The sequence below is a fragment of the Benincasa hispida genome, chromosome 12 (genome assembly GCF_027475165.1).
Source record: "Benincasa hispida cultivar pf3 chromosome 12, pf3_genome.v1.1, whole genome shotgun sequence".
Taxonomy (NCBI): domain Eukaryota; kingdom Viridiplantae; phylum Streptophyta; class Magnoliopsida; order Cucurbitales; family Cucurbitaceae; genus Benincasa; species Benincasa hispida.
The window spans coordinates 31811589-31820684 of NC_143489.1; the positions used below are offsets into that span (position 1 = coordinate 31811589).

The 9096-nt window shown below is 31.7% G+C and overlaps 1 long non-coding RNA gene across 1 annotated transcript; it reads left to right on the top strand.

Annotated features, from left to right (window-relative positions):
- The first annotated feature begins 368 nt into the window (after window positions 1-368).
- Window positions 369-1420, top strand: LOC150031939 (uncharacterized). The gene is made up of 2 exons (XR_016525534.1): window positions 369-535; window positions 620-1420. It is a non-coding gene; the product is annotated as an uncharacterized LOC150031939 (long non-coding RNA).
- Window positions 1421-9096: the final 7676 nt, after the last annotated feature.

A 9096-nucleotide genomic window follows, 5' to 3' on the forward strand; every position in this document is an offset into this window, starting at 1 on the left:
TAAAACTTTCGAGGATGAAAGAATGTAACAACAAAAAATTTGAGACAATTTTTAATTATCTTAAATTATTTGGGTGTTATTTTTTTAGTTTTTAGGCTAAAAATTGAATTATGGGGTTAAGATAATTAAATTTAAATTTAATTAGTGGAAATTTATTTGAAATCAAAGGAGATTTGGTAATCTGATTTTTAATTTAAGAAAAAGCTGGATAAATAAAATTAGAGATTTCAGATTCTTAGAGGAATTTAAAATTAAATTGGCATCTAATTAAGAAAAGGAGATAGATATTTATATTTTAATTGAAATTCAATTAGGATTTGGATTTAAGAGTTTTTATTTATATAAATACATATTAGTTTTTCTTTATTAGTGAAAGTTAAAAGAGAAGAAAAAAATAAAATAAAATTTGATCTCTCTCCCTCCAACTCGCATGAAGGACACCCCCTAGTCGTTTTCTTTCTCTGGTAACCCTAGCGCTTCTTGATTTCCTTTTCATCCATCTGACGTCACAAGCATCCAGCCGCTCACCATGCAGGTCGCCGCAACTAACCACTGCATGTCAAACGTCGTTTGTCCCTATTGTCGATCTCACGCCTCATTTTTTCTCTCTTACTTACAGCCGAACAGCTTTGCCTCCATAGCTGGACTCGTAGCGAAGCCACTGTCGAGTCACCCTCACCGGTCACGATCGCGAGCCATCTGCGACCCTTCGCCACCATTTGACGTCCTCATTCGGGCACCGGTATCTGTGGGACTCGCTGATCTGATCAACTCCAACAGCCGAACGACCGAGTACCACGCAGTCGGAGTTCGCCATCGTCGCCGCTCGAGTCTACCGGCTTCCTTGGATCCGACAAGTTGTCGTTGTCCTTGGGTTTTTCACTGAATTCATGGTATTTGGGTCAGAATGGCCATTTTATATGTTTTCTTGGTTGGTTCTTGAATACCCACTAAATTCTGGGTTAAATTTGATTTACCTATAGGATTTGAAGCATAGATTGAGATTTTTGGAAGTCGTCGAGGTGTTGTCCAACGTTAAAGATCAATTTTTGGTTGAGTTTTGTTGGGTTTTTGGATTGAAGCTTGAGGTGGTTTTGGGTAAAGCCTCAATTTCGGTTTTGAGTCGAGGTTTTGTTTGACAAGTAGAAGATGACCACGGTAGTAGGGTTACTTATTGAATATTTTATATTCATTTTTATTATTTTTTTTAGGTAAGAGTAATAACACACCGACAAACGAAATCCATGATTGTGTCTTGCAAAAATAGGTGCGTCGCTCATATTTGATATTCTGCTCATGTTTTGTTTTCTATGTTTTCATGTTATAAAACTCAGTTGATCATTGAATTTAGAGAACATTCAGCTTTTGTACCATTGGTTGTTTTGGATAAAATTTTCTAGTAATGCTTTATATTTTTTAATAAGGATACCCTATTAAACGATCTTCAAATATTTACATCTAATAAAAGTTATTTATTTTATAGTATTTAATTGGTTTTTAGCCCATTTATGAAAAAGAGTTGTTTTGATGTGTATGCTTACATATAATAATGGCCTAGTACAAGTCTTAGAAAGTCGGATCGTTTCAAAACTAGAGATTTGAAATTATTAATTTTTGAACTAAAAAAAGAAATGAAAAACAAAAAGCTATTACTTTTCATTTCAAAAAATTTTCTAGATTTTTTTTTTTTTTTTTTTTGTAAATTATATAAAAAGAACTACCTAATGAAATAACTATCGGTAAACAAGCATATATAAATTTTTAAAGATAAAATCAATCCTTAATTTAATGAGTTCTTTGAAGTTTCATGTTAATCAAAGTTTTTCTAGATTTGATGTTTGTAATTATGCTGTTTTAGAACTCCATTATTTTGAGGAAGGTTGAATGGCTACGAGGGAAAATCTACAATCTCGTCAATTTTCCATCCTTCTTTTGAGGGAAAATCAATGATGGCTAAAGTAACTTGGAATCATATAAAGCAAAAGACATTCAATTTTTTCTTCTGCCTCAATATTCACACTAACTTTTCACCATAAATATATAAATAAGGGTGTGTTCATATAAAACCTTTTTTTTTTTCAAATTCTTTTTCAGTTGAACAACATATGAGGTGTTTTAGGTAAAATTTTGGATTGGGATGATATATGGTCTCCACTTAATCTTTTACATTACATACACTTTCTCTACTAATGGATTAATATTAGGGGCCTTGCAAAAATAAAATATATTAATTAGACCAATAACTCACATTTTTTTGTTTGTAAAAATAGCAAAAACGAAGCCCAATCCACATAGGAAAGATGTAAATTATTGCAAATGCTCTCATTATTGATATACACTTGATACACTACTAATATACACTTGGTATACTTAATACACTACTGATATACACTTAATACACTTGACTAATATACTTGATAGTGATGCACTTGACTGATATATTTGATATACTTATCAATCATGCACTCGTTTATACTGATGATAAACTTGATATACATTTTGACTAATAGAATTGATAATGATGTACTTGGCTAATAAAGTGCTAATAAATTTGTTAAGCATTCACTCATGTATACTATTGATAATGTTGATATACATGACTGATATACTTGATAAAGATACACTTGACTAATATCTTGTTCATAAACTTGATAGTGATGCACTCTTTTATAATGTTAACAGGCTTGACTGATATATTGTTGATACAGTTGATTGATATACTGTTGATAAACTTGATAATGATCCATTTGATTGAGTTGAAAGACTGTAAACTAACTCTTAAAGAAAGAGAAAATATAGATATTACACCTATAACTCTTCTTTATCCTTATGTTGTCTAACTATTAGTTCTATGTTTACTAACTTTTTTGTTAAACTCTTTTACCTCTAACTCTATGTTCTATTACGACTCACTTTATTCCATAATACACTTAGTCTAATTGTATTGGTTTTTCCTTCACTCAGACATAATAATGGAAAGTACTAAATGGAATCTCCTTGCTAACTCGATCGACGGAAGGGTTTTTTTTTAATCGACTGACTCCTCTTGCAACTCCAATAAGTGCCTCGCTGCTCATGTGGCTGAACGGATGGGATTGGCTCAACGACAGCTACTTACTTTCCATCTTAAGGAGATTTGACCCATCGAGGGTCTTTTGTCATCGGTTTAACTGGTATCAAGTTTTTGCCCAGCCATTGTATCGAGAAAGGGAAATGGATGAATCACCACTCCTATTGGCCCGATAGACAAGAAAGTGAGGCAATCGATAAGGAGTAAGGCATTAGGTACCCACTGAATGGTTGAGTATAGCATCAAATCCCTTTCTTTTCTTCCAAAGATGAGGGAAGGCACAAGGAAAAAGGTACCCCAGGCCCAGGATTAGACCCCATCTCTCTTTCACCAACCAGCACTCCTTCACACCATCTGTCGCTGGCCACCACTCCACCTCCCTATCGCTTACCTTTATCGACTGTTGCACGTGCAGTCGCTGATCATTGTTTCTTTCTCTCCCTCTCTATCTATCTTTCTCTCTCTTACCTTTGTCGGTATTGCAGGTTAGTCTCTGCTTTCCTCTCTCTATCAATTGATTGTTTAGGGGAATATGAAATGAAAAATAATTAGAAATCAAATTTGAAGTTTTTTTTTCCATATTTGCAAAATATCAAATATGAGCGACGCACCTATAAAATAGCATATTCAAATTGCCACCTATTGCAATTCCCTTTCAATTATTTCTATATAACTATGTCTAAGTAAGTTCTCTCAAAGCTAAATGAGTATAGTTCAACTAGCATAAATTGTGTATCATTGATCAAAAAGTCTAAAGTTTGACTTTTTAGTACAATAAGAGTGAGAGAACCGAATCATAGACTTTTTAGTTACTAACACATATTATTATGCTAGTTACGCTATACTTGCTTTGGTACTAAGTGTTGGATTTTTGGCCCTTAGTATCAAATTTAATTAATTTAATTAATTAATTAATTAATACTTTGATGATAATAAATATATTTTTATTTATTAAGAACTGGAGTGTTTTGAAGTATCCATCGTATAGAGCGAACAATGGTTTCAACTCAATTTGAATAACTCAAATCAGAGTTCAAACGAAGAAGATATGGCCGAAACAAGCTTAACGAAAAAATCATGAGCGTAGATTTTTTTTTCATCACCATAAAAATGACACATGGTGCATAAAAATGACACATGGTGGATTTTTTATTTTTAGATTGGTTTAAAAAAAATGAATTTAATATTATTCTATATTTGTGTCTAACGGACACATGGTTGGCTTTTACTTTTGTTGGGTTTTAAAAGAAAATAATTTAAATATATATATATTATTATATTATTTGTGTGTGTCTAATGGCTAATTGAGTTTAAATCTCTACCATTCAAATTTCTTTTACCAACATTCAATGGCTTAAATTGAATTTAGTTTTCACCTACCCCGATCTCTTTTTAAATTCAACATATTCCCAAATTACGACAATAATTACACATGTTTACAATACTCAAAGCCATCATTGTTATTCTCTCCAAGCTCTCAATTTTTTCTTTTCATTTTATTCTTGAAAGAGATATATTGTATTGGGTGAGAATTAATTCATTGAGTGCTTAAAATTGTAAATTTACTCTTTGAGAGAGTTTTTCTCATCTTGTTCTTCATTTCTCAATCTATTGTAAAAGGTTACTCTTGAACCCTAACAAGAGTATTGTAACAGTTTGATCCTCAACCGTGGAAAGGATCAGGTTTATTCTTTGTGCCCGAAAAAGGAAGGTTGTATGTTTGAGTCTACGTTGTGGAAAGAGTCAAGTTCATAATGACATACCTAAGAGGAGTTTGGGAAGTGGATGTCAGCCTAGTTATGCGGAAACGCTATAAAATTATGGGTATCAATTTCTCTATCCCTCTCCTATTTAATTTTGTATTTAATTTGTTATTATATTTCATTGCATAAAATTAATTGTTACGGTTTGTTTTTGAATTTGTTTATACCAATTTATTAATCTTTCAAAGTGAAATTATTTGCATGAAATTTTTGTTTAAATTACTTTTTAACAAAAAGTTTATTAATTTGTTTAATTGGGCTCATTCTAGTAAAAAGTTTTAATTAATTTAAATAAATCCTATTCAACCCCTCTAGCATCGCCATACCAGTTGAACAGTTAGGTTTGAATCTCCTCACTCCATATTGAACTAAAAAAAATCGCTCGCGTACATACAAATATATATATATATATATATATAGGAAACACAAACACTTCTAACTGTGGTAAAGAATCAGTATCAAATTATGGAAAATAAAGAACGCATGCACAGTGGAAGCGATGAAATCGACAACGTTCTAATTGCAATAAAAACAGGAATAACATGCAAAAGGGATAGAAAATACAACCTTTGAAGACTCTACCGCAAACTTTCTCTCCTGTGCACGAACGAGCACCAATGGTAAATCCCTGCTATTCTCCAATTGAAGAACACGGTTGTAGGACCATTTTGTTAGTGAAAATAAGGGAATTTCACTATAGAAAGAAGGAAAGTAAAGGAGAGTTGAGGTGGAAGAGTTTAGGTCAAAAGTTGTGGAAGCATTAGTCTTGCAAATTTAAAAAACAAAGCCACTTATAGAGAAAGCACATGCAAAATCTCATTTTGCATGCCTTCTACTTCAAACTCCACTAGCATGTAATCTCTAGGTTCAAGCTTGGGAAGTGTCACTTCGAAGTCCATTTAGTTAGTGGGAAAATCCAACAATTGGATTTTTCCACTAACTAATTTTTATTTAAAAAAATGAAATATAATTTTTCAAATTTAGAAATTATTTAATTAAAACAATTTCAATTAAATAAAATAAACAAATTTAATATCACATATTCAATTTTTTATGACACCTAGCTTTCATTAATCACATTAATAAATTTTAAAAAATACTTTCATGCTAATGATCAAATATACTCTAAAAATAGTTAATCTATAAATTAATTATTTAATTGTAAATTATATCTCATATAAAATACAATTTTCTCTAAAACTTGAATTTGAACATTTCAATTCTTACTTCACCTAGTCCTTCAATTTTGTCTGTATTGAGATAGCATGGAGACCCAATGAACCTATAAATCATGGGCTCTAACGATCCAAGACTAACCGGTCAAACTTTTTAACCTAGTTAATCAATATTCGTTAACTTAAAGAACTATCCACTATAGCCTGTAGTTGCATTCCCCTCACTGTAGATATATTATGTGTCCGTTTGATATAACCGTCATCAATAAGTCGATCCTTCACAGATTGTTCGTAACCTCAGCTAGGTCAAATACCGAAATACCCCTGAGTTACATCTTTTCTCCTTAAGTACCATTGTCCCTTAATGAACAATTGATTTAAGATCATAATCACTAAATCCATTCCCTCTTAGGCTGACGAGAGGATGGGGCTCCTTGTTCAAGACTCGGGATCAATCCTTAAAGGAACAACCTTTCTACTATCCCTAAAATAGGTAGGAGTGAATTCCATCTTGTAAATTCTATATCCTCAACTATGTACTTGGTCTCTTATCCTTGAAATGGGAGGCATATTGAGCAGCGATGTTGAGTTTACCCTCATCTATGCAAATCAAGTGAAAATTGCGAATAAACAGGAGTTCATCGACAACTCAGGATTCAGATCAAGTTATCTAGGTCATCAAAAAGTGAAATTAATCAACGTTAACAGTAAACGGTGTTAATACGTAATAGTGATTATTTCGTGTTCTATTTTACACAATCTCATCATGTAGAACACCCTCGCTCACATGTCTCTACATAAGCGAACCGATCACATCGTTTATGACACTTTACAATATTTGTAACAATCATAAAGCAAATCGTATTTAATAGTATCACCAAAAATAGGTACCCAACCTAATCTAAGTATTATAGACGGTTTAGGCTATTTTACTCGAATTTGATCAAGTTTATGTCTCCACATAAAGTCCAAGTATTCATGACAATAGCCAAGGGTTCATAGTTTATTGGATTTAGAGTTATTAAACAATCAACAACACTTGTCTGAATAAACTTCATATATGTGTACTGTTTACAAAATTACGAGTTTTAGGACATATAACCCAACATCAAATACGTATCATATACAGATATGTCTAGATATGTGGCACATACGTGTCTGATACGTGATTTGAAGTATATGATTTTTTTAAATATTCAGATACGCGTATTTGCTTCCAGATACGTGAAGAGGATATGCTGGGCCATTTTCATTTTTAAATCACTCAAAAACACACTTTTAATTACTCAAAATTAATTTAATTTTCAATTTTACACTTTTAAATGCAGTTTTCATATCATCAAAATGATTTTTGAATGATTAAACATTTTTCACGGTGATTTTGAAAATGCAAAAGGTAATTTTAACCATTTTAAAATCACCCTCAAACATAAAAGCCTACTTAAATCGAGCAATCCAAAACGAAATAAATTAAAAATGATAAAAACATAAAAAGTTAAAAGAAAAAATCCGAAACGTAATTAAATCTTCATTATTCTCTTCTCTCTCACTATCTAAATCATGATTCACACCCCCTTCTTCCTCAACTTCATTCTTCAATCTTCATCCTCTATTTCTTTCCTACCGTCTACTCTAGTCACTCAACCACCACTCAACGTAGAGGTGTTCAAATAATCCGACAACTCGAATAACCTGGACTATCCAACCCAAAATATAAAGGTTGGATTGGGTTAGTTTTGTTTTTGGGTTGGGTTGGGTAAAACCTTTTCTATTTTTGTTGGGTTGGGTTGGGTCATGGGTTGGCTAAAAAAATTGGGTTGACCCAACCCAACCCGAATTTTATATAAATAAATAAAATATACTATATATATTTCTCTTTGTTTAAAATTTGATTACTTTGTATTGATTAATTTATGAATTTTAAATATTTTTCTTTAAAATTGTTATGATATTTGTCTTTATTTGAAGTTTGTAATAAATATCTTAGTTGCTTGGTAATTAACATTTAAATTTTATGAGATTTTAGTTATTAGTAAGGTGTTATATATAAATTTACATATTTTTAATTAAAAGAAAAAAAAGTTATAACCCGACAACCCAACCCAACCCAATCCGAATTTTAAGGGTTGGGGTGGGTTGAGTTAGAGGCTTTATTTGGGTTCTTTGGTTTGTCAACCCCCAACCCAAATTTTTGGGTTGGTCCAAAAAACACCCTCAACCCAACCCAACCCAATCCATGTACACCTCTATCTCAATGTTATTGGATCTTTTTCAAGTTTTCACTCTCTTCTTGAATCTATTTTAATCTTATGTAAAATAAGTATTATAATAATTAATTGGGTATTATCATATATATATGTACACACCCATATATATAATAACGTATCTTCAACATATCCGTATCTTAGCTTTTTTAGAAATTAACGTATCGTCGTATCATATTGCATCCGTATCTAATATCCGTATCTATGTTTGTGCTTCTTAGTTAATATATACATACACACACACACATATATATATGTCTCGTTGGAGATATAAATAAATACGGAATAAACTAAATTGTATTTCAAACTCTCATTTTACAGGTTAGGGCCAAATAAGATATCGATAATAAGCCACCAAATAATAAAGCAAAGGAAAAAGGAACAACATCGCAAAGTATACTAGTTTACCCCCAAACTCAGGATTACGTCAAGTCTTCAACTACAGATTCTACTGTGATGAAGATTCCAAATATCTCAAACTCGCGAAACAAATCTCTCCCAAATAGTCTAACACAAATTACTTTATTCTCAGTACCACAACTCGATATCTTGGAATTAGCCACAAAAGAAAAAAAAAACTAAGAGAATAAACTCTCAATTATTCACTACCACATACGGATTATACAAAAGAATTACAAACTAATTTTTGCTTCTGCCCCACACTACATTTAGAAGAAAGAAAATACTTCAAAAGAAATTGAAGTTGTCGGGTTTGGTAAAAATTATATGATATTGTCCACTTTTGAGTATAAATTCTTATAACTTTGATTTTGGAACCACCCCAAAAGACCATATATCAATGAAGATAACTGTTCTCACTTATA